This window comes from Protopterus annectens, chromosome 14.part0 (genome assembly GCF_019279795.1).
Source record: "Protopterus annectens isolate FY-2018-M chromosome 14.part0, PAN1.0, whole genome shotgun sequence".
Taxonomy (NCBI): Eukaryota; Metazoa; Chordata; order Ceratodontiformes; family Protopteridae; genus Protopterus; species Protopterus annectens.
Window position 1 is genome coordinate 625,680,220 of NC_056748.1, and position 26,098 is coordinate 625,706,317.

The following is a 26,098-nucleotide window of genomic DNA, read 5'->3' on the forward strand; positions in this document are numbered from 1 at the left end:
GTGTAAATCTCATAAAGATAAGAAGTCTCTCATCACATTAAACAGGCATCTAAAAGGGCTAATTAAGTCCATCAAGTCCAATTTTGATATCAAGATAGCCTCCCAGGCAAAAGATAACCATAAGGCTTTCTTCAGCTATGTCAGAAACCAGAAAGGCAGTACACTAATGTGCTGAACTGTTGGCTAATGGTACCACATTCATTGAGCTGGGTGATATTGCAAATCTGCTGGCTGATATGCAGTCCCAAATTTACTCCCAACTCAGCCCAGCCACCCCCAAGAAACACCTTCAAACATAACCCCTCCATGTATAAACAGAGACCATGTCATGGTTGAGCTCGTTAAGGCCAAGAACACAGCCTCAATGAGCCCCAATAATATCTCAGAATGCTTCCTGCATAGCCTAAAATATGACCTATCAGGGGCGCTGGTGTTACTAATAAACTATAGTCTCAAAACTGGCTTTGTGCCATGAGAATGGAGGACTGCAATAGTCAACATTCTTCATAAGGGTGGAATATCAACGGATCCTGGTAACTACAGACTCATTAGGAAAGTCATGCCTAATTGACCTGGTGGACTTCTTTGAGAAGGTCAACAAGGCAATGGATGAGGGTAAAACAGTGCATGCTGCCTACCTTGCCCTGGCTAAGGTATTTGATACAATCTGACATGGGCATTGTTAAACTTTTAGAATTAGGCATAACCCCTATATAATGCAGTGGATAGCCAAATGGTTCATAGATAGGATCCAGGATGTTTGGATTCTTGAAGCTACCTCCACAAAGAGGCTGTGCACCAGTGGAGTCCCTCAGGGCTCTGTGCTGGGCCTGCTCCTCTTTGGCATCTACTTCTCAGAAGTCAAGGCCACTGTCAAAGGCCTCTGGCTGACAAAGTCTGCAGATGACTGCACTCTTGGGGTAGTCATAGAATTCCCCCAAGATGCAAGCATCTTACAAGAGGGTCTAAGACAGACAAATGACTGGTGCCAAAACTCAATGGCAAGAAATGTATTATATTACATTTTGGGAAGCTGGCTATACCAGGAAACTACATCATTGATAAAACACCCCTAAGAGTTGACCCACTAGTCGGGGATTTGGGAATGCACGTAGACAGTAACCTGGCCTTTGATCAACATTTGTCTTAGGTAGAAGAAAAATTATTCTATACTGCTCCACTTATAAGTTAGGGTATGGCATCTAGGTCCAGGGAAGTCATTGTACCACTATACTCCATCCTCATCACTGGGTATAATACCCTCATTTGGTAGGTACATGACCAGACACATGCAGCAACTGCAACACTGGCAAAGGTTCCCTATAAAAAGAATACAAGACATAAACACAATGTTGTATGCTGATCACCTCTATCACTGTCTGTATATGCTCAGTCTTCTATAGACTACTGAGAGGCGATGTATTGCTCGCATACAAGGCATCCCTGTACCCTGTTCTGATGAACCTTTTGCACATCTGAAAAACAAATAACATCAGAATTACCAGATTTAAATAACTAAATTTTGCCTGTAACATAAATAGGACCTGTTGGAGAGACAGATATATATCTCGGGGAATTTCCATTTTCTGGAATAGGCTTCCTACCCATGTAAACCAGTGTCCCTCCCTAACCCTATTTAAGAATAACTTGGACCATTGGATGGGAAATCAAACATTTGCCCCTGGTCTGGTGCCTACACCTCTGATGGACAGATGCAGTTAGTAAATCATGTTATAACCAACACTCACCCCCTATATAAACAACTAAAACATATAATTTGTGGGACACATTTGGGTTGCACAGCTACACTTATAAAGGCCCTAGTCATTGTTAGCCTAGCATACACCTATGAACATATGAACCAGAAACCTTTTTCCAGAGTCCTAAGTGTACTTGTTTGTATCATAGAATCATCACTTCCCTACTGTAATGTAGCTCGGGGCTGTGTTTGTTCAAAGATAAAAAGATAAGTGGCTCTCTTTCAGCTTGCAGAATTAAGGTTTGAGTAATCCCTTTAGCACCTGCTACACACATCATCATGGAGGGACCCGGAGGGATGCCTGCCTTGCTGGATGCATGCATTAGAGCAGCCAGTTATGCCAAATAGTGGCTATTTTTACAAATATGAGAGGATGCCAAGCATACAGGGGTAAATATTTGTTAGCATGAAAGCATCGTTGTGGTGGCATTTCTCTCCCTTTTTTTATTGCTTGATAGGTGCTGAAAATAAGCTGTGTACCTTTATTTTTGATTAGAATGGCTAGGCGTTGTATAATTAGTAATTTTATTATAGAATATTCACACACACATGCCATATACACACATATATGCACAATTATGGATAGTTGGGTGGAGGATTAATCCATTGATAGCATGTACAAGGAAACTGGATTACCTGACAAATATCCATGGACAGTGAGGATTTACAAGAGCTCCACAGAAAGTTCCCTAACCGAGAACTGAACCAGATAACCAAGCACTGTGAAGCAGTCCCAGTATTTTTGTACCATTGGGATAAATAAATCCCCCTCCCCCTGCAGTGACCTAGAATTTAGCCAATAAACAACTAGCCCAAAGCTGCAATTAGGTTATACAATTTTTAACCTATAACCCTATAATGAATTCTGAAATATAGAAAGAAGGCATGTGATAGTAGTTAAGGATGGCTTAGCAAATCCAATATGACCATAGCTCTTCATGTCAAGTAGGTCATTAAAGTTAACCAGCAATCTGTTTACACTACTTCATTATAACATGCCCTGTTATTGTTCAACAACGTTTCAGATTCAGCTCCTCCTCCTGTATTTAAAGTCACGTTTATGAAGCTTTTGGATGAGTTCTTAACTGTGAAAAAAGGAAATAAACTCTGATTTTGAGCTCCCCCATCCAGAATATGTATCCTGTTTGTCCTATTTTTTTTCTGAAAGATGGCACATTTTATACATTGTAGATCCCCTTGAAATCACATTTGCTGTCCCAGTCTTTCATTTCAGGATATAAACATTAAGTTCCTAAGTAGTGATGTGCAATTCTAGAAAATGATGTGGCTTCACTTAAGCAATGTTTCTTCCATTACACTTCATGTTCTTTTTTCGGATATTTCTCTATTAGGAACAACAGATATGGCATAGCCCAAGCAAGAATGGTAGGTGAACATGACATTGAAGCTGGTCTGCACATGCTACTGCTGACTGGAATAAAGAATCTAAATGTTAATCTTCTTGTATCACTGATTTCGAATTCTTCCTCTATACAGATATATTGCATACTCCCAATGAGGCAATTATGTTTTTAAGAGAAAGAGGTATATAGAAACTAGCAAACTAGAAGTTGATACAATGATCAGAACTGTTCTATCATCTGGTCCACAACCTCAGAGCTGATATGAATATTATGAGGTATTGTCTTTTTATTTATTTTATGTGTTACTAATGACATTAAAGCCTTAAAAACTAAATTAATCACATGGAGCTTAATCCAGAACAGACAAGCAATAAAGCACTTGAAGAGAAGGCAAGAATGCTTAAATGGCATTTTCATCCTTATTCAACTATTATATTTAAGTATTTAATGTTTTATTCTTTCAACAGGAAAGTAATGAGCGTTTTATTGGGTGGGTTATAGAGCTGACAATACAAGTATACAGCTATAATCAGGGAAAGACATTGTAAGAAATGTTTCATGATTAGCTTTACTCTGGCATACATACTATTTGCATTATGACTGTTTTCTGAGAATGGCTGCAGCATAGGAAGCAGCTCAAAGAAATGTGATAGATTTGCACAATCATTTAACATGTGCTTCTAGTAGAAAGGCAAAGATGTAACAAGCTAATACATAAGTCCATATCTTGTAAAGACATGATTAACTACATAAGCAAATCATTGCCAATGCATGTAATTAATACACGGAAAACATCTGCAACATGACTGCAAATTTTGAAATGAGAAATTTTATCACTGGGAATTGTATTGTTACATTGAGAGAGTGTACAGAAAAAAACAGATCACATGCTGCAGAATTTGAAACAAATGTACCAAAAACAAACATAAATTTAATGTTACTTTACTTTTTTAAGGCTTTAATGTCATTAGTAACACATAGACCATAAATATAACAGGCCATAAAATTGATTAGAATCTCTATCAATATCCCTAAAATGTCATTTAGACTACCTACTAAGTTAACAAAAGATACATATCATAAGATTCTGCAATCAAATGTGTTTTGAAGTGAACATATTTCTTTATATTTTAATCTACTCACATCTGTATAATCTATCATGTATAATATAGCTTAATTTTGTATTGTACTTGCACCTGTGAAATATTGTTTTTTATATATAATATTTTACTGTATTTTCGAGGAGCTTTTCTCCCCGGGCCTCTGCTGAAAATGGACATATATCCAGCTGGACTAGCCTGGTCAACAAATGTAAAATAAATAAAAATAAAAATAAATTTAAAAGGCACTTCATGAATGGAGCTGGAAGGACACTAAGAGAGAAGTGAGGAAATAATATATATTTACTATTTGTTTGAACGTTAAATTACTTGTGTGTTGGAACTGCTGGTCTCCGGTGCCTATGACACTTTTACCACATTTTGCTGTTTAATATATATTTACTACACAGCCTAGAGAAAAAAGACATCACAAAAGTCAAAGTCAAATTTACAACAGTACTTAAATCTAAGTATATAACATTGCAAGGAACATATCTGAGTTATCATATGAAAATTACGGCAAATGTAATTACAATTTAAATGCACCATGAACTTCACATAAAGCAACATTGTAAAGACAACAATAATGTAACTGAAAACAAAACAAAATAAATAAAACGAGTGACAGAACACTGTTTATAGTTTTGAACAATCAAGAATGAATTACTATTTAGAAATATTAATAAGTTACTCTGTTTATGAATATTTATGATGTTTATCCAGCAATGCTGTATTTATGAGAGAGTATCATATTAATAGTTTAAATTGAAATGATAACAAAGATATAAGCAGGAATTTGAAAAATAGGAGTATAAAAATTATGAAAATATCCTATAAACTTTAAGGCAATTATCCCCCCGCACACGGATTTGATCTGTTTATTCATTTTAATGCAACATGCTGATGTACACTTGAAAAGTTTGAACAAAATTGATTGTATCCAACCAAACACTATGAACAATTTCATGCATTTCGTTGAAACTTTTGATTCCTTGAAACAGGAATGGGCTTTCTTGTTCTGTCAGTTCCTGTTTCCTCTAAAGCAGTAGGATTCTCCTTATCTTTACTGTTATGTAATGTCAAAATTAGCATACTTAAAAGAGGTTTGGGTGTAGGGGGTCTCCCCTGCAAAAAACATAGTTTGTCTCATTGCCTGATTTGATGTCTTGGAAGATTCATATTTTTTTTATATTGAAATGGGTTTTGAGAAAACTGCCTTTCAGAGAACCAGTATAAACTTACTGTCAGACTTGATCAAAATTAATTTACACGCTTTACTGCATTTTCTCAACCTTCACAAAAAGTGGCAGATACTGTATGAAATGTAAACATTCTCAACTGATAAAAAATATTAAGCATTATGCCCTTTAAGCAAAGTTCTTCATTAAGGACATAACTGCATACTACAGAGCTCAAGAACTCTGTAGATTTAGGCAAATAGGTTTGCTTTCATTTCGTTGGTATTGCTTGTGTCTTTAAATATAGATTGGAAGGCAGTGTGCATTATTTTGCTTGTGTAAAATAGTAATTTACAATGTCTATTATAAAACTAGATGCAAAAGTATTTACTGATTGTCGTGTCATTCTCAGTAGAAACAGAGTTAGCAGTAGTTTCATAAGAAAAAAAATAATGTACTCAAAACAGGTTTGATAGCTTCTGTCTACTAAATTAGGCTGGAAACACCCTTTGTTAAGGATAGATATCTCTGAGAAAGAAATAGCATTGGTACAGCAGTGATGGCCGAGTGGTTAAGGCGTTGGACTTGAAATCCAATGGGGTCTCCCCGTGCAGGTTCGAACCCTGCTCACTGCGTATGTTTTTGTTCAGATAAAATGCTTGTGTGTAAAATACACAGCATCAGTACTTAAAGAAGTTCAATTATTATATACTCTTCCCTTGTGCAATAACTGCTGAAAATATGAATACATTATAAATAAGTTTCTGTGTCACACTAGTAAAAAGGTAAGTAAGGTGATCCAAGAAATATATGAAACGTCTAGGTAGAATAAATGCTGTCAACACTAAGAGCTACCAAGCAAAGGATAACCAGGTTACACAGATAAACATTCAGTAAATAAACTGGGAGAAAGACTCAGCTAAGCTAGAACCTTCACTGCATGATACCTTTCTTGTAGTTTTTACTCAACAGTAAGAACTAGAGTTAACCAATGCCAGTCTCAAAATACATGAAATGGGTGTTACCATAAAGGTGAGCAAAAATTCTTATATTTACAATGAAAGTTAAGGATTTATGACATTTGACAGAAACCTATGAGCCTGATTTCAGTTTTCACAAATAACCCCTTAAATTTTGAAATTTTAAAGTTATATGTTTTCTTGTTGCAAACACCCCCCTCGCATCATCTTTGTAGAAAACTACAACCACTGCATGCCCACCAAAAATATTATCTATTGCAGGATTACTATGCTGGAAGTCTAAGGGAAATCCTGCACTGTAGTAACCGACAGATGTTAATGAGTAAATAACTGACCCAAGACTACTGCCATAATTTTAGTGGAGCCGCAAGATGCTGAAGGCTGGAGGGGTGGGGGTCCAGAGGAGCATGTAGTGACCTGAAAAGGGCATTTTTATCCTTTTTAAAGCTGTTTCCTATGATAAAAAGAGGCATAGACATGATATATATTGTATACACTGTCAACTGGAGTTGCATTTAGAATAGTTTTATAGAAATTTTATATCAAAATTCTAAATGAAGCCTTTCTTCAATCCATTTCAAGTGTGAATGGAACACACACTTTTATCTAAATGCATGGCCTTTGAATAAAACTGTTCAAATAAATAGCCTGTGTGCTAGAAACGTTGATTATTACAGGCAAGGGAGATAGAAGGATTAACAGGCAGCATTAAAGACTGGAATCTTTTTAGTATCTGGGTATTGCAATACTAAGCTACACAGCCGTGAACAACATCTGTAATTGTTGTTAAGCATGGTCTCTATAGTTTTAGTCTGTTACTGATATAGTTCTGACAGCCTGTTGTACACTTTATATTGTTAATTTGGATATAGTGAAGATAGCTTGGCTATTTCCAAATTCAGAATAAAATGAGTACAGTGAGCTGCCAGGATTATAGTCTGGAACAGATGGAAACTACAGAGTCCATATTTCTGTTTGTTTGACAGTCTTTGTATGCTCAGAACAATAGATGATGTCTTCTGAGTCTGATTAATAGAAAACATTACACACACAAACAAACATTATTGTATGTTGCTATCTTTTAATACTTCAGTCATGAAATATAATGTAAACATCTTTGGTTATAGAAACATGACAAGCTTTGGTTAATTAAACAATACAACTGCAAAAAACTATGACATTATCACAGTTCCACTTTAAAATACAGCAAGAAAAACTCCCATTATCAAAGTTCCATTTTATGTAATTTATAAAAGGGGTAATGACAGTTCCACTGCTGTGACCCCAGCAAAGCAATGGCAGCACTAATCTTTCAAAGCTGCATGAGTATAGAGAAAAAAAAAATGATATCCTTATAATTGTTCACTGGTCCCCTCTAGGCTTTCAAATTACTGGCTAAAACTTTATCCCCTCCCATAAAGCCTTTTTAGACAATGCCAAATTGGTAAAACTACTGACAGTAAAATCAAATCAACTGAACCTCAAGGTGTTACTGCTCAATGTCTGGAGTCTAAACAGAAAAAATATACTCCATCCAAGCACTGCTCAGCCTGGGGAATTCAGACATCTGTGCAGTTACAGAGACATGGTTTAACGCCATAAAGGGTACTCTGACATTGCAAGGTTTCAGTGCCTTCTACACTTTTAGACCAGTAGATGTACAGACAGAGACTAAAACTGGAGGTTTATCAATAACAAGCATACCTCTACATTGGTTAAACAGGATGATGTACTTGGGGTTTCTCCATGTGCAGGTCACTACAGACAAAATCCTGTATAGTATCCTAGCAAGCTATAAGTCACCTGATATGTCCTACAAACCTCATAGTGCATATTTAGACATATGGGAGACTCACCATCCAAAATAGCACCTTATTCATGGAGGAACTGAATTACCCCACTATAGAATGGAAATCCTACATGGCCTGAAATCTGCAGGCGCAGAGATTCCCAGAGTTTGTTCATAAAAACACCCAGGACCAGTAAGTGCATAGGCCCACTACAGATTCCAAAATACAGGGCCATGTACTCAGAAATGTGGAAGAATGCTGCACTCTCCCCAGTGTCAGGGCCTTCCTGGTAAGATCCATTCATAAAATCTGTTTCCTTCAAAATCAAAATCAACTCAGTAATTCCAATAACAGGAAGTATTCCAAGAAAATTTACCTTTTATTAAGTGATATTACCTCAAAATTCATTGCCCTTTCAATCTCAGAAACTCTGTACAACCATGCCAATGGCTGCATACAGGCTGCTTGTTGTACCTATCAGAAGTAAGCCCAAAACAAACTCCAAAACAAACAACCCTAGTGGCATCTCAAATTAAACAGGTTATACAAGAAAAGAAATAAAAATAATGGCTAACATCAGCAAGTGTAAATCCCATAAAGATAAGAAGTTTCTCATCACATTAAACAGGCATCTAAAAGGGCTAATTAAGTCCATCAAGTCCAATTTTGATATCAAGATAGCCTCCCAGGCAAAAGATAACCGTAAGGCTTTCTTCAGCTATGTCAGAAACCAGAAAGGCAGTACACAGCAATGTGCTGAACTGTTGGCTAATGGTACCACATTCATTGAGCTGGGTGATATTGCAAATCTGCTGGCTGATATTCAGTCCCAACTTTACTCCCAACTCAGCCCAGCCACCCCCAAGAAACACCTTCAAACATAACCCCTCCATGTATAAACAGAGACCATGTCCTGGTTGAGCTCGTTAAGGCCAAGAACACAGCCTCAATGAGCCCCAATAATATATCAGAATGCTTCCTGCATTGCCTAAAATATGACCGATTAGGGGCGCTGGTGTTACTAATAAACTATAGTCTCAAAACTGGCTTTGTGCCATGAGAATGGAGGACTGCAATAGTCAACCTTCTTCATAAGGGTGGAATATCAGTAGATCCTGGTAACTACAGACCCATTAGGAAAGTCATGCCTAATTGACCTGCTGGACTTCTTTGAGAAGGTCAGCAAGGCAATGGATGAGGGTAAAACAGTGCATGCTGCCTACCTTGCCCTGGCTAAGGTATTTGATACAATCTGACATGGGCATTGTTAAACTTTTAGAATTAGGCATAACCCCTATATAATGTAGTGGATAGCCAAATGGCTCATAGATAGGATCCAGGAAGTTTGGATTCTTGAAGCTACCTCCACAAAGAGGCTGTGCACCAGTGGAGTCCCTCAGGGCTCTGTGCTGGGCCTGCTCCTCTTTGACATCTACTTCTCAGAAGTCAAGGCCACTGTCAAAGGCCTCTGGCTGACAAAGTCTGCAGATGACTGCAAACTTAGGGTAGTCATAGAATTCCCCCAAGATGCAAGCATCTTACAAGAGGGTCTAAGACAGACAAATGACTGGTGCCAAAACTCAATGGCAAGAAATGTTTTACAGTACCGTTTGGGAAGCTGGCCATACCAGGAAACTACATCATTGATAAAACACCCCTAAAAGTTGACCCACTAGTCGGGGATTTGGGAATGCACGTAGACAGTAACCTGGCCTTTGATCAACATTTGTCTTAGGTAGAAAATAAATTATTCTATACTGCTCCACTTATAGCTTAGGGTATGGCCTCTAGGTCCAGGGAAGTCATTGTACCACTATACTCCATCCTTATCACTGGGTATAATACCCTCATTTGGTAGGTACATGACCAGACACATGCAGCAACTGCAACACTGGCAAAGGTTCCCTATAAAAAGAATACAAGACATAAACACAATGTTGTATGCTGATCACCTCAATCACTGTCTGTATATGCTCAGTCTTCTATATACTACTGAGAGGCGATCTATTGCTCGCATACAAGGCATCCCTGTACCCTGTTCTGATGAACCTTTTGCACATCTGAAAAACAAATAACATCAGAATTACTAGATTTAAATACCTAAATTTTGCCTGCAACATAAATAGGACCTGTTGGAGAGACAGATATATATCTCAGGGAATTTCCATTCTCTGGAATAGGCTTCCTACCCATGTAAACCAATGTCCCTCCCTAACCCTATTTAAGAATAACTTAGACCATTGGATGGGAAATCAAACATTTGCCCCTGGACTGGTGCCTACACCTCTGATGGACAGATGCAGTTAGTAAATCATGTTATAACCAACACTCACCCCCTATATAAACAACTAAAACATATAATTTGTGGGACACATTTGGGTTGCACAGCTACACTTATAAAGGCCCTAGTCATTGTTAGCCTAGCATACACCTATGAACATATGAACCAGAAACCTTTTTCCAGAGTCCTAAGTGTACTTGTTTGTATCATAGAATCATCACTTCCCTACTGTAATGTAGCTCGGGGCTGTGTTTGTTCAAAGATAAAAAGATAAGTAGCTCTCTTGCAGCTTGCAGAATTAAGGTTTGAGTAATCCCTTTAGCACCTGCTACACACATCATCATGGAGGGACCCGGAGGGATGCCTGCCTTGCTGGATGCATGCATTAGAGCAGAGAGTTATGGCAGATAGTGGCTATTTTTACAAATATAAGAGGATGCCAAGCATACAGGGGTAAATATTTGTTAGCATGAATAGCACCATTGTAGTGGCACTTCTTTCCTTTTTTTTGTTTGATAGGTGTTGAAAATCAGCTGTGTACCTTTATTTTTTATTAGAACGGCTAGGCATTGTATAATTAGTAATTTTATTATAGAATATTCACACACACATGCCATATACACATAGACATGCACAATTATGGATAGCTGGGTGGACGATTAATCCAGTGATAGCATGTACAAATAAACTGGATTACCTGACAAATATCCATGGACAGTGAGGATTTACAAGAGCTCCACAGAAAGTTCCCTAACCAAGAACTGAACCAGATAACCAAGCACTGTGAAGCAGTCCCAGTATTTTTGTACCATTGGGATAAATAAATCCCCCTCCCCCTGCAGTGACTTAGAATTTAGCCAATAAACAACTAGCCCAAAGCTGCAATTAGGTTATACAATTTTTAACCTATAACCCTATAATGAATTCTTAAATATAGAAAGAAGACCTGTGATAGTAGTTAAGGATGGCTTAGCAAATCCAATATGACCATAGCTCTTCATGTCAAGTAGGTCATTAAAGTTAACCAGCAATCTGTTTTCACTACTTTATTATAACATGCCCTGTTATTGTTCAACAACTTTTCAGATTCAGCTCCTCCTCCTGTATTTAAAGTCACGTTTGTGAAGCTTTTGGATGAATTCTTAACTGTGAAAAAAGGAAATAAACTCTGATTTTGAGCTCCCCATCCAGTATTTGTATCACGTTTTTCCTATTTTTTTCTGAAAGATGGCACATTTTTTACATTGTAGATCCCATTGAAATCATATTTGCTGTCCCAGTCCTTCATTTCAGGATATAAACATTAAGTTCGTTAGTAGTGATGTGCAATTCTAGAAAATGATGTGGCTTCACTAAAGCAATGTTTCTTCCATTACGCTTCATGTTCTTTTTGAGGAAATTTCTTTATTAGGAACAACAGATATGGCATAGCCCAAGCAAGAATGGTAGGTGAACATGGCATTGAAGCTGGTCTGCACATGCTACTGCTGACTGGAATAAAGAATCTAAATGTTTATCTTTTTGTATCACTGATTTCGAATTCTTCCTCTATACAGATATATTGCATACTCCCAATGAGGCAATTATGTTTTTAAGAGAAAGAGGTATATAGAAACTAGCAAACTAGAAGTTGATACAATGATCAGAACTGTTCTATCATCTGGTCCACAACCTCAGAGCTGATATGAATATTATGAGGTATTGTCTTTTTATTTATTTTATGTGTTACTAATGACATTAAAGCCTTAAAAACTAAATTAATCACATGGAGCTTAATCCAGAACAGCCAAGCAATAAAGCACTTGAAGAGAAGACAAGAATGCTTAAATGGCATTTTCATCCTTATTCAACTATTATATTTAAGTATTTAATGTTTTATTCTTTCAACAGGAAAGTAATGAGCGTTTTATTGGGTAGGTTATAGAGCTGACAATACAAGTATACAGCTATAATCAGGGAAAGACATTGTAAGAAATGTTTCATGATTGGCTTTACTCTGGCATAAATACTGTTTGCATTATGACTGTTTTCTGAGAATGGCTGCAGCATAGGAAGCAGCTCAAAGAAATGTGATAGATTTGCACAATCATTTAACACATATTTGTAGTAGAAAGGCAAAGATGTAACAAGCTAATATAAGTCCATATCTTGTAAAGAAATGATTAACTACATAAGCAAATCATTGGCAATGCATGTAATTAATACACGGAAATCATCAGCAACATGACTGCAAATTTTGAAATGAGAAATTTTATCACCGGGAATTGTATTGTTACATTGAGAAAGCATACAGAAAAAAAACAGATCACATGCTGCAGAATTTAAAACAAAAATTTATCAAAAACAAACATAAATTTAATGTTACTTTACTTTTTTAAGGCTTTAATGTCATTAGTAACACATAAACCATAAATATAACAGGCCTTAAAATTGATTAGAATCTCTATCAATATCCCTAAAATGTCATTTAGACTACCTACTAAGTTAACAAAAGATACATATCATAAGATTCTGCAATCAAATGTGTTTTGAAGTGAACATATTTCCTTATATTTTAATCTACTCACATCTGTATAATCTATCATGTATAATATAGCTTAATTGTGTATTGTACTTGCACCTGTGAAATACTGTTTTTTATATATAATATTTTACTGTATTTTCGAGGAGCTTTTTTTCCCAGGCCTCTGCTGAAAATGGACATATATCCAGCTGGACTAGCCCGGTCAACAAATGTAAAATAAATAAAAATAAAAATAAATTTAAAAGGCCCTTCATGAAAGGAGCTAGGAAGGACAGTAAGATAGAAGTGAGGAAATAATTTATATTTACTATTTGTTTGAACATTAAATTACTTGTGTGTTGGAACTGCTGGTCTCAGGTGCCTACGACACTTTTACCACATTTTGCTGTTTAATATATATTTACTACACAGCCTAGAGAGAAAAGACATCACAAAAGTCAAAGTCAAATTTACAACAGTACTTAAATCTAAGTATATAACATTGCAAGGAACATATCTGAGTCATCATATGAAAATTACTGCAAATGTAATTACAATTTAAATGCACCGTGAACTTCACATAAAGCAAAATTGTAAAGACAACAATAATGTAACTGAAAACAAAACAAAATAAATAAAATAAGTGACAGAACACTGTTTATAGTTTTGAACAATCAAGAATGAAATACTATTTAGAAATGTTAATAAGTTACTCTGTTTATGAATATTTATGATGTTTAACCAGCAATGCTGTATTTATGAGAGAATATCATATTAATAGTTTAAATTGAAATGATAACAAAGATATAAGCAGGAATTTGAATAATATGAGTATAAAAATTATGAAAATATCCTATAATCTTTAAAGCAATTATCCCCCCCGCACACTGATTTATTCTGTTTATTCATTTTAATGCAACATGCTGATGTACACTTGAAAAGGCTGAACAAAATTGATTGTATCCAACCAAACACTATGAACAATTTCATGCATTTCGTTGAAACTTTTGATTCCTTGAAACAGGAATGGGCTTTCTTGTTCTGTCAGTTCCTGTTTCCTCTAACGCAGTAGGATTCTCCTTATCTTTACTGTTATGTAATGTCAAAATTAGCATACTTAAAAGAGGTTTGGGTGTAGGGGGTCTCCCCTGCAAAAAACATAGTTTGTCTTATTGCCTGATTTGATGTCTTGGAAGATTCATATTTTTTTATATTGAAATGTGTTTTGAGAAAACTGCCTTTCAGAGAACCAGTATAAACTTACTGTCAGACTTGATCAAAATTAATTTACATGCTTTACTGCATTTTCTCAACCTTCAGAAAAAGTGGCAGATACTGTATGAAATGTAAACATTCTCATCTGATAAAAAAATATTAAGCATTATGCCCTTTAAGCAGAGTTCTTCATTAAGGACATAACTGCATACTATAGGGTTCAAGAACTCTGTAGATTTAGGCAAATAGGTTTGCTTTCATTTCATTGGTATTGCTTGTGTCTTTAAATATAGATTGGAAGGCAGTGTGCATTATTTTGCTTGTGTAAAAAAGTAATTTACAATGTCTATTATAAAACTAGATGCAAAAGTATTTACTGATTGTTTGTCATGTCATTCTCAGTAGAAACAGAGTTAGCAGTAGTTTCATAAGAAAAAAAATAATGTACTCAAAACAGGTTTGATAGCTTCTGTCTACTAAATTAGACTGGAAACACCCTTTGTTAAGTATAGATATCTCTGAGAAAAAAATTGTATTGGTATAGCAGTGATGGCCGAGTGGTTAAGGCGTTGGACTCGAAATCCAATGGGGTCTCCCCGCGCAGGTTCGAACCCTGCTCACTGCGTGCGTTTTTGTTCAGATAAAATGCTTGTGTGTAAAATACACAGCATCAGTACTTAAAGAAGTGCAATTATTATATACTCTTCCCTTGTGCAATAACTGCTGAAAATATGAATACGTTATAAATAAGTTTCTGTGTCACACTAGTGAAAAGGTAAGTATGGTGATCCAAGAAATATATTAAACGTCTAGATAGAATAAATGCTGTCAACACTAAGAGCTACCAAGCAAAGGATAAGCAGGTTACACAGATAAACATTCAGTAAATAAACTGGGTGAAAGACTCAGGTAAGCTAGAACCTTCACTGCATGATACCTTTCTTGTAGTTTTTACTCAACAGTAAGAACTAGAGTTAACCAATGTCAGTCACAAAATACATGAAATGGGAGCTACCATAAAGGTGGGCAAAAATTCTTATATTTACAATGAAAGTTAAGGATTTATGGCATTTGACAGAAACCTATGAGCCTGATTTCAGTTTTCATAAATAACCCCTTAAATCCTGAAATTTTAAAGTTATATGTTTTCTTGTTACAAACACCCCCCTCACGTCATCTTTGTAGAAAACTATAACCACTGCATGCCCACCAAAAATATTATCTATTGCAGGATTACTATGCTGGAAGGCTAAGGGAAATCCTGCACTGTAGTAACCTACAGATGTTAATGAGTAAATAACTGACCCAAGACTACTGCCATCATTTTAGTGGAGCCACAAGATGCTGAAGGCTGGTGGGGTGGGAGTCCAGAGGGGCATGTAGTGACCTGAAAAGGGCATTTTTATCCTTTTTAAAGCTGTTTCCTATGATAAAAAGAGGCATAGACATGATATACATTGGAGTTGCATTTTGAATAGTTTTATAGAAATTTTATATGAAAATTCTAAATGAAGCCTTTCTTCAATCCATTTCAAGTGTGAATGGGACACACACTTTTATCTAAATGCATGGCCTTTGAATAAAACTGTTCAAATAAATAGCCTGTGTGCTAGAAACATTGATTATTACGGGCAAGGGAGATAGAAGGATTAACAGGCAGCATTAAAGACTAGCATCTTTTTAGTATCTGGGTAATACTAAGCTACACAGCTGTGAACAACATCTGTAATTGTTGTAAAGCATGGCCTCTATAGTTTTAGTCTGTTACTGATATAGTTCTGACAGCCTGTTGTACACTTTATATTGTTAATTTGGATATAGTGAAGATAGCTTGGCTATTTCCAAATTTAGAATAGAAAGAGTACAGTGAGCTGCCAGGTTTATAGTCTGGCACAGATGGAAACTACAGAGTCCATATTTCTGTTTGTTTGACAGTCTTTGTATGCTCAGAACAACAGATGATGTCTTCTGAGTCCGATTAATAGAAAACATTACACACACACACACACACACACACACACACACACACACACACACACACACACACAAACAAACATTATTGTATGTTGCTATATTTTAATACTTCAGTCATGAAATATAATGTAAATATCTTTGGTTATAGAAACAAGACAAGCTTTGGTTAATAAAATGTTAAATAAAATCAAGAATTCAATACACAGGAGGTTCAGGATCAAAAGGTTTACTAGTGTACACCAGGAGGCAAAAAACGTACAAGTACAGAATTTTGTCTAATATGAAACAGGAAGCACACAATTTTATATAGGTTTAACATTCAAGCTGTGCCCACCTTACTGACGTGGTATGTCACAGGGCATCTACATCACTTTAGCTTACAGTCCTCTATTCATAAAAACTGCTGATGCTGTATATTTTAAAAAAGTTTTCCTCTGGTAACAATACGGCCTTGCTATCTACCTGGTCAGACATAATGTCTTTCTGTAAAGTTACTTCTTCAAGGTTTCATATCAGTTCGAATACAATGGTGGATTCAGTTTTCTAATACACATCTTTGTTCACTGTAACACTTTCCCACCAGCTGCATGCTATCTCAGTAACACATATACAAGGCCAAATCATCCCAGCAGGAAAGAGCAGAAGATTTCATTATTTCACACATTTAATTTCCTGACCCAGCAGATAATCACTTGTGAAAAGCATAAACATTAAAACTTGCTAAGCTAGCATCTGCCAGGATCGAAGGTCAGCTTGCTTTAAGCCACACTGCAGTTTCAAAACTACTTACATTTACACATGGATTAATCCTTTCTGTTATATGATTAATAGAATAAAATGCATTATATACTACTTTGCTTTTAAACTAGCATTTCTCATATATTCAAATACACATTTTTCTAACATTTTCCCCCCTATTAATACTTTTTATTCTATTTTGAAGTATGCATAGTGTCATTTCATCTCCTAACCTTTTCCACTTAGGATTTTCAGCTAGTTGAGTCATTCAATCTATACTTCAGAAAAAATGTCATCTGAGATCAATTTTTCATTCTCAATATCTTGATACAAAGTTTTAGTAACAGATACATCAATAAAATCTTTGATTAGTCTTTTCATGCAAGGAATTCCACAGCAAACACATGCTCCTATTAGGAGTATACCCACACAAATGGCAATCAGAATATTCATTAGGATGGAACCCCACCCCCCAGATAGATTCTGGAAAAAGTCCATCAGTGGGTTTGGGCCTGGTTCATTCATGGCTGATACTTGCTGAATTACCTCTAGGTGATTATTAATTTCATGCCTGTTGTCTGGTATGTACGCACAGCATTCATCTTTGATAAGCACGCACGTACCACCTCTCGCCGCTAGGGTGAAGTCAAGAGCCATTCGATTTTGTAGCACAACAGTTCTCATTGCATTCAGTTCATCAGTCACCAATTCCAGGGCAGAAAAAGTTGCATTACTCATTACTTCGAGAAGTTTCGACAACTTCCTCAGCTCCCAGATCGATTTGACTGCTCCATAGGCTGGGAATATTCCTGCCCAAGATATAACACTGTCACTCAAGTCCATATGAGTCAATTTGCTTTTGTCTTTCACGGTATTATGGTCTTTCCAGCCAGCTTCGATCTTTCCAACTGGATTCACAGGTTTTTCAACTGGACCTTCTGGTTTTCGGGCTGTTTCTCTCACGTTTCGTATCTTACCGAAAGGTAATTCTGCACTATGTCTTATTGCCGGAACCAAATAACCCAAAAAACAACTGCCGGACCAATTCTCAGGTAACCATTTATATGCCTTTTTCCCACAAATAAAATAACAGTTTTCTACTTTAGTACTAATACGCATTAACCCTGCATGAAACATTTTCTGATCTATAACTGACAATTGTTTAAACAAAACAGGATTCTTACGAATGTCATTCATAGTTGTTTTCAGTGAGTTCAAATATGAGTCATAATTAGTACTGCAAAAAGTATTGCCATTACTATTCTTAATATAACATCGGTAAGATATGGTTATATTACAATTGCTCCAGCCCTCCTGGACAGTATCATTTTTGTAAAAACATACAATTCCTTTTTGTGTAACAGGTAAAAATAAAGCTATTTTGTCCTGTGATCTCACAGTTCTTGTATCGAACAGTAAATTCTCCCAAGTCTCATTTATCCCCAAAGGGACAGCAGACATTATCAGTCCTCCATATGCTGTTGGTATAGCTGTACAAACCCAGCAATTTGAAATGTTCATAGTCTCTGCATATACACGCTTCATGGCTAGGTATGTGTTAAAATTTGGATGCCAGTCTATAGACGTTTCGTCACGCCTTCCCACTTTTACTTGTGTGGTTGTGTGCAGGATAAACCACAACAAGAGGAAAATTGTCACAATTACAGTCAATAAATGTATACTCAACAAAATGATTATGCAACATCTCTGGGGTTGATCTAAATTTCTATTCACTTTGTTTTTGGCCATCTTGGTCTGGTTGTGTATCAGTCACAAAGTTTTTATTAAGTTGAAAGTTCTTTACCGGTTTGCAGTGTGTCAAATGAACCCAGGACGTCCTCTCGGCCACTCTGACTGCAGTAGGCGTTGCCAACAGAACCTGGTATGGTCCTTCCCACTTTGGACTCACCCAATTCTTCCTTTTCGTCGCTTTCAGCCACACCCACGTTCCAGGCTCCAAAACTGCTTCCACCGGTCTGGTCTGTCCCTTATCTGAAAAAGAGTTAAACTGCAAAACAGATTTATTTGTTAACAGTTTCCTCATATAACTAGCTAATGAACTGTCAGCCTCTTGCTCTGCAGGCATGAGAGCTTTCCACTGAGGCACATAATATGCTCTCCCAAAAATCATTTCAAAGGGAGTCAAACCTTTCACATTTGGAACCGTTCTTATACTCAGCAGTGCCAAAGGCAGACAGTGTATCCAATTCTTTTGGGTCTCCTCAACTAACTTCCTTAGTTTATTCTTAAGGGTACCATTGTACCTTTCCACCAGTCCTGCTGACTGTGGGTGGTAAGCACAATGGTTCTTTAAGGAGATACCAAAAAATCTCCCAAGTTGCTGAATTGTCTGGTTCACGAAAAGTGTGCCGTTGTCACTATAAATCCTTTCCGGAATGCCAAATCTAGGGATTACTTCTTTTATCAGGGCTTTTGCCACTGTTGCTGCATCTGGATTTTTGGTTGGAAAAGCTTCTACCCATTTGGAAAACATATCTACGATAACTAAACAAAACTTTTTCCCTTCACACTTATTCAATTCTATGAAATCCATACAAATAGTATGGAACGGATATGGTGGTATAGGAAAACTTCCTTGCTTGGTTTTAAATGCCCCTTTTGCATGGTGCTTGTTACAAGTATGACAAGCTGCACAAAATTTTTGTGTGTAATTTGTGAATCCGTATGTTTGGAATATTCGGTTTACTAACTGTACCATTCCCCCTGTTGAGACATGGCACTGCCCATGGCTCAACAAAGCTGCATATCTAAATAAATTAGACGGCAATATCGGTTTTCTCTCTTTGGAAATGTACAGTCCATTTTCAAGAATTGCACCTCGTTTTACCCATTTTTGTTTTTCTGCTTTTGTAGTAAGTGTCTACATTGTTTTTAACATGTCTAAATCTAAAATCTCAGAGGGTTGTAATTCCTCATTCAAAAGTAAAGTTTCTAAGTCTGAGGTTGCTTGCTTTGCAGCTGCATCAGCTCGTGCATTGCCTTTTGAAATCTTATCCTGTTGTTTTGTATGAGCTACACATTTACAAATAGCTACTTTGGTAGGTAACTGAATAGATTCTAATAATTCCAAAATAAATTGCGCATGATTAATAGGTTTTCCACTAGATGTTATCATTCCTCTATTTTTCCATTGTTGCGCAAATACATGTACTGTAGAAAAAGCATACTGACTATCAGTATATATGTTTACACACTTGTTTTTTGCTAAAGTACATGCCCGTGTCAAAGCTATCAATTCTGCTGCTTGTGCAGATAAGTTATGTGGTAAGGATTGGGCTTCTAGAATTTCAGTGTCTGTAACTACTGCATACCCTACCAGATTCTTTCCTGTAGGACCCCTTCTGCATGAGCCATCCATGTAATATGTCACCTCGGCATTATCCAAGGACATATCTGTGAGATCTTGTCTAGGTAAAGCTAACTGTTCAATTTCCTGCAGGCAGCTGTGTGGTGTGCCATCCGCAGGAGTTGGAAGTAATGTTGATGGATTTAATGTCGTACATCGTTCAATTGTCATATGAGGTTGGCTCAGCAGTATAGTCATACATGAAAGATGTCTAGCAGGAGAAAGGTATGCCACTTTTTCTTGCAGTAAAATTATTGCAACTGCATGAGGCACTCTCAATGTGAGAGGGTGGAATAACACCACTGAGGCTGAAGCCTGTACTGCCATTGCAGCTGCAACTACTGCTTGTACACAGTGAGGCAAAGATCGAGCCACTGGGTCTAACTGCGATGAATAATAGGCTATGGGGTGTTGCTTATCCCCATGTTGTTGCGTCAGTACTGACGTCATATATCCTTGCTTGCAATCTACAGTCTGAAAGAACCGTTTGTGATAATTCGGAAGTCCTAAAACTAATGAAGAAGCTATCAACTGCTTCAACCTGCAGAAAGCCATTTCTGCTTCAGGTGTCCATTGTAAAATATCTTGTGCTGCCATTGGTGTCTTATATATCAAGTCAGTCAGTGGAGCAGATTCCAAAGCATAATTTGGTATCCAGCTCCGACAGAAATTAGTTGTACCCAAGAAAGACATCATTTCCTTCTTGGTTGCTGGTTTGGGTGCTTGCAAGATTGCTGTTTTTCTTTCCTCGTCTGGTATTCTACCTTCATTGGATATTACATATCCTAAGTATCTAACTTGTTTTTTCCAAAGTTGTAACTTACTTTTGTTTACTTTGTGTCCTTGTGTTGCTAAAAATTTCAATAATTCTACAGTATCCTCCCTGCATTGTTGCTGGGTGGGGGCTGCTAGCAAGATGTCATCTACATAAAGTAGAATCTGACTACCTCCCGGTGGGGTAAACCCTGCCAGGTTGCTAGCCATTTCTTGTGCAAATATTGTTGGGCTCTCACAATATCCCTGTGATAGTTGAGTATAGGTATACCTTTTACCCTGAAATGTAAATGCAAACCAATATTGACTATCAGGATGTATAGGTATTGAAAAGAAAGCATTGCTGATATCTACCACAGAGAAATACTTCTGTTGCGGTTCTAAGTCGTTTAACAAAGTATGTGGGTCTGGCACCGTAGGTGCTCTAGGTATTACTACATTATTTACAGCTTGTAAATCTTGAACCATCCGCCATTCCCCATTCACTTTCTTAACAGGAAATAGGGGTGTATTACATGGTGAATCAGGAGATTCTACCAGTACTCCTTCTTTGAGTAATGCTGCTATTATAGGTTTGATTCCTATTTCTGCATCCTTTCTCAAAGGGTATTGCCTTTTCTGTGGTCTAAATGCTGACTTCGGGGTAATTGTAACTGGTCCTGCTGTTCGAATAAGTCCTACATCTGACTTGCCTGTTGACCAAAGAGTTGTCGGAATTTCACATAAGGCCTTTTCTTCTTCTAATAAAAATGCTAATCAGCTGTCCTCGCTAGATTGCAAGTGAACAGCTGGATGTGTCTGTGTCAACCAATTCAGTTTTTGTTTTTGTATCCCTTGTTCTGATAGTTCTAAATCAGTCTGTTTCTCCCATCTTGTCACCTTTTCTCCTAAGTCTGCCCATTTTACACTTTTGTTCTTTGTCAAGCTGACATGTGGTAATCGATTTGATCTATATAATGCAAGGAATTCTTGAGGTAATGAACAGCTAACTACACTGTTCCCCTCAGTATCCCAGTACAAAGTTCGCAAAACTAGTCTAGTTGCACGATTTCTGAACAATTCTTGCTCATACTCTCTATCAGGTCCTGGTGTAGTACAGTAGTATAGAGTACAGTGTAACAAATGCTGTCGATCAGTGTCGAGGGAGGGGGCTTTACTGATGGCTACGTTCATCAGTTCCTCGGTTACTGCCCCTGGACCAGTAGTGACTAGGTCCTGGCTGTACCAGTAAAATGTTTCACCCTCCGACCGCACTACAAAGGTATCCATTTGTCTCTGTGCCTCCATACCTTGTACAGTTGGAACTACTGCTATGCCAAATATCTGCATAAGGTCCCTGCCCAATAGGTTTACTGGACACTTTGCAGAAACAACAATTTTACTTCTCTGGGTCATACCTGAAACAGGGTCAGTTATTGCTATATCATGGGAAAGTGGTTCCCTGTATAGCTGTCCATTTGCGGCTTTTACTAGTATATAATCAGGTGATTCGGAATGTTCTGGTAACTTGGAGGGGTGTATCAAGGTCCGTGATGCTCCTGAGTCACACAGGAACATAACTTCCCTTCCCTCCACCAGAAGTGTAACTTCCGGTTTCGTATCTGCTAAATAGAGCTCTAAGCTCAATAATGCTAAGTCCAAAATTTCACTTTCTTCATCCTCCATATCTACTTGCACTTCCTCTATTCCTTCTATCACATTTACATTTGTTTTTTGTTTATTAGCTTTTCCTGATGATTTCTGACTTTTGCATGATGTATCTTCACTATCATATAGTCAGTCGTCATCTCCCTTATCTTCTGAAATTACCTTTTTGTTTTGCTTACAATCCCTTGCTAGATGTCCCTTTTTCCCGCACTTGAAGCATTCACCTCTCTTTTTCCTTTCTTCAAAATCTTTTGATCGTTTGTCAGACTGTTTGTTTCCCTGGGCATTCTTCTTGCCCTTTTTACCTGACTGTAATACAAATACTTCAGCTCCGTCTTCAGCAGTGAAGACTTGCGCCTTCATTTTCTTTTTACTATTAAAATGTCTTTCAGCATGTCTAACGTATTCAAGTAAGGCTTGTAGCCTCCCTGTTCGATGGTCTATCATATGCTTCGTAATGAAGCTACTAATAGGTGCAATGCAACCTTTCAAAAATGCATTTTTCAATTGTTGTTCATACGGGGAATCATTTGTTTGGTTCTCAGGAATCGACATACCGCTATGATTATTAAAACATTCTAATAATCTAGCATAGTACCCATCTAATGTCTCATTTTCCTGTTGTATGCATTGATTAATGCAAGTCCAGTCTGCTCTAGGTTTCCATTTCTCAGAGATTCGGTCTGTAAGACCTTTCACTCTGTTGTCTAACTCTGCATCACTATGTGGGAGTGGTTTAAGCTCTGCATTATGAGGATTCCAGGTGCCACAAATCATGTGCCAATCTGGACCTATAATTTGTCTTACTACTTTTTCTACTTCTTCCCCATTCTAGTGGTAACTCAACCTCATGCCTTGTAAATCTTCCAAAAACTTCATAAAATTAACTTTCGGACGGGGGATTCCCTCAGTAGCTTTCCGGATATCCTCCGGTGTCCATGGTCTATATACTAAGAGTGTTGGGTTTTGCCCTTCCTGTCCTGCCTGAGGATTTCGAACTTCTATAAGTGGGCATATTTCTTCCTCACTCTCATCCTGTAAGTTTCTCTCTATTTGATATGATTCTGCGTCCCTATGTATTTTACGTGTTCGGGACCTAGTTTCAATAGGATCTCTAACAAATGATTGTGGTCTTGCTGAAACTTCAGGATGACACGGAGGCGGACCAGCCTGTCCACTCGCTTCATATCCTGAAAAGGGTAAGGGAGGGGGCAAGGGAGGAGGAGGAGGGGCTGTTGCTATTACCAAGTTATCTTCTTTGTCTAAAAATAATGTTTTTGAATTTTTACGATTCTGTTCTCTACGATTTGCTTCCTCAATCCACCTGTGTGCCTGAGGAATGCATAATTGGCGTTGCTTTTTTGCCTGACCTCCCGCATCAGATTTAAGTTGCTTAAGGAGTTTAACTAGTGAAGTTTTATCTAGTTTACCATCAAATTCATATTTGTTAAACCATTTCGTATAATACCTAACGTTAGCAAAACGTTGTAATTGCATGTATTTTGCGTCTTCAGTTAGGGGCGGATCTCGCGATGTTTTAGTGCACTGATTTCCCATGGCAAAGAAAATGTTACGTAACCCTTTTTTTATCACGTGATATCAAGTTCTCAGTTCCTTTTCACAGTTTATCTAGAATAACTGCCTACCTTATTCTGTTAGCCTGATCTATGACCAAATATACAGTACTTCCTTTTGTCCCTGATCTTCAAAACAAATCTTGACAACAATATACTGTAACCTAGTTCCTGATCTAAAACAGAAAAAAGGCAAATTCTTCCAACCTGAGCCTCCGGTATTGAACCGTCCAATATTCGCTCTTCGGCCACAGATCAGAAAGTGGCCAGCCTCTTTAAATGACAATTCAGACGGAGGTCTTTTCACACTAGAAGAACCATTTTGGTAACTTCTCCTGCGCAGTATTCGACCACCGGTAGACTCTGATCTGCAGCTGTCCGAGGGAATTCCGGTCTGAAGGACCAAACTGTTAAATAAAATCAAGAATTCAATACACAGGAGGTTCAGGATCAAAAAGTTTACTAGTGTACACCAGGAGGCAAAAAACGTACAAGTACAGAATTTTGTCTAATATGAAACAGGAAGCACACAATTTTATATAGGTTTAACATTCAAGCTGTGCCCACCTTACTGACGTGGTATGTCACAGGGCATCTACATCACTTTAGCTTACAGTCCTCAATTCATAAAAACTGCTGATGCTGTATATTTTAAAAAAGTTTTCCTCTGGTAACAATACGGCCTTGCTATTCACCTGGTCAGACATAATGTCTTTCTGTAAAGTTACTTCTTCAAGGTTTCATATCAGTTCGAATACAATGGTGGATTCAGTTTTCTAATACACATCTTTGTTCACTGTAACACTTTCCCACCAGCTGCATGCTATCTCAGTAACACATATACAAGGCCAAATCATCCCAGCAGCAAAGAGCAGAAGATTTCATTATTTCACACATTTAATTTCCTGACCCAGCAGATAATCACTTGTGAAAAGCATAAACATTAAAACTTGCTAAGCTAGCATCTGCCAGGGTCGAAAGTCAGCTTGCTTTAAGCCACACTGCAGTTTCAAAACTACTTACATTTACACATGGATTAATCCTTTCTGTTATATGAGTAATAGAATAAAATGCATTATATACTACTTTGCTTTTAAACTAGCATTTCTCATATATTCAAGTACACATTTTTCTAACATTAAACAATACAACTGCAAAAAACTATGACATTATCACAGTTCCACTTTAAAATACAGCAAGAGAAACTCCCATTATCAAAGTTCCATTTTATGTAATTTATAAAAGAGGTAATGACAGTTCCACTGCTGTGACCCCAGCAAAGCAATGGCAGAACTAATCTTTCAAAGCTGCTTGAGTATAGAGAAAAAAAAACAATATCCTTATAATTGTTCACTGGTCCCCTCTAGGCTTTCAAATTACTGGCTAAAACTTTATCCCCTCCCATAAAGCCTTTTTAGACAATGCCAAATTGGTAAAACTACTGACACAGTAAAATCAACTCAACTGAACCTCAAGGTGTTACTGCTCAATGTCTGGAGCCTAAACAGAAAAAAATATACTCCATCCAAGCACTGCTCAGCCTGGGGAATTCAGACATCTGTGCAGTTGCAGAGACATGGTTTAACGCCATACAGGGTACTCTGACATTGCAAGGTTTCAGTGCCTTCTACACTTTTAGACCAGTAGATGTACAGACAGAGACTAAAACTGGAGGTTTATCAATAACAAGCATACCTCTACATTGGTTAAACAGGATGATGCACTGGGGTTTCTCCATGTGCAGGTCACTACAGACAAAATCCTGTATAGTAGCTTAGCAAGCTATAAGTCACCTGATATGTCCTACAAAGCTCATAGCGCCTATTTAGACATACGGGAGACTCACCATCCAAA

At 37.3% G+C, this 26,098-nt stretch overlaps 2 non-coding genes and 1 pseudogene across 2 annotated transcripts; all 3 read left to right on the plus strand.

The window, feature by feature from the left end:
- LOC122788711 overlaps window positions 1-26,098 on the plus strand; it is a 186,402-nt pseudogene that overhangs the window by 52,326 nt on the left and 107,978 nt on the right.
- On the plus strand, window positions 5,955-6,036 carry TRNAS-UGA. The gene has a single exon. It is a non-coding gene; the product is annotated as a tRNA-Ser (tRNA).
- On the plus strand, window positions 14,714-14,795 carry TRNAS-CGA. The gene has a single exon. It is a non-coding gene; the product is annotated as a tRNA-Ser (tRNA).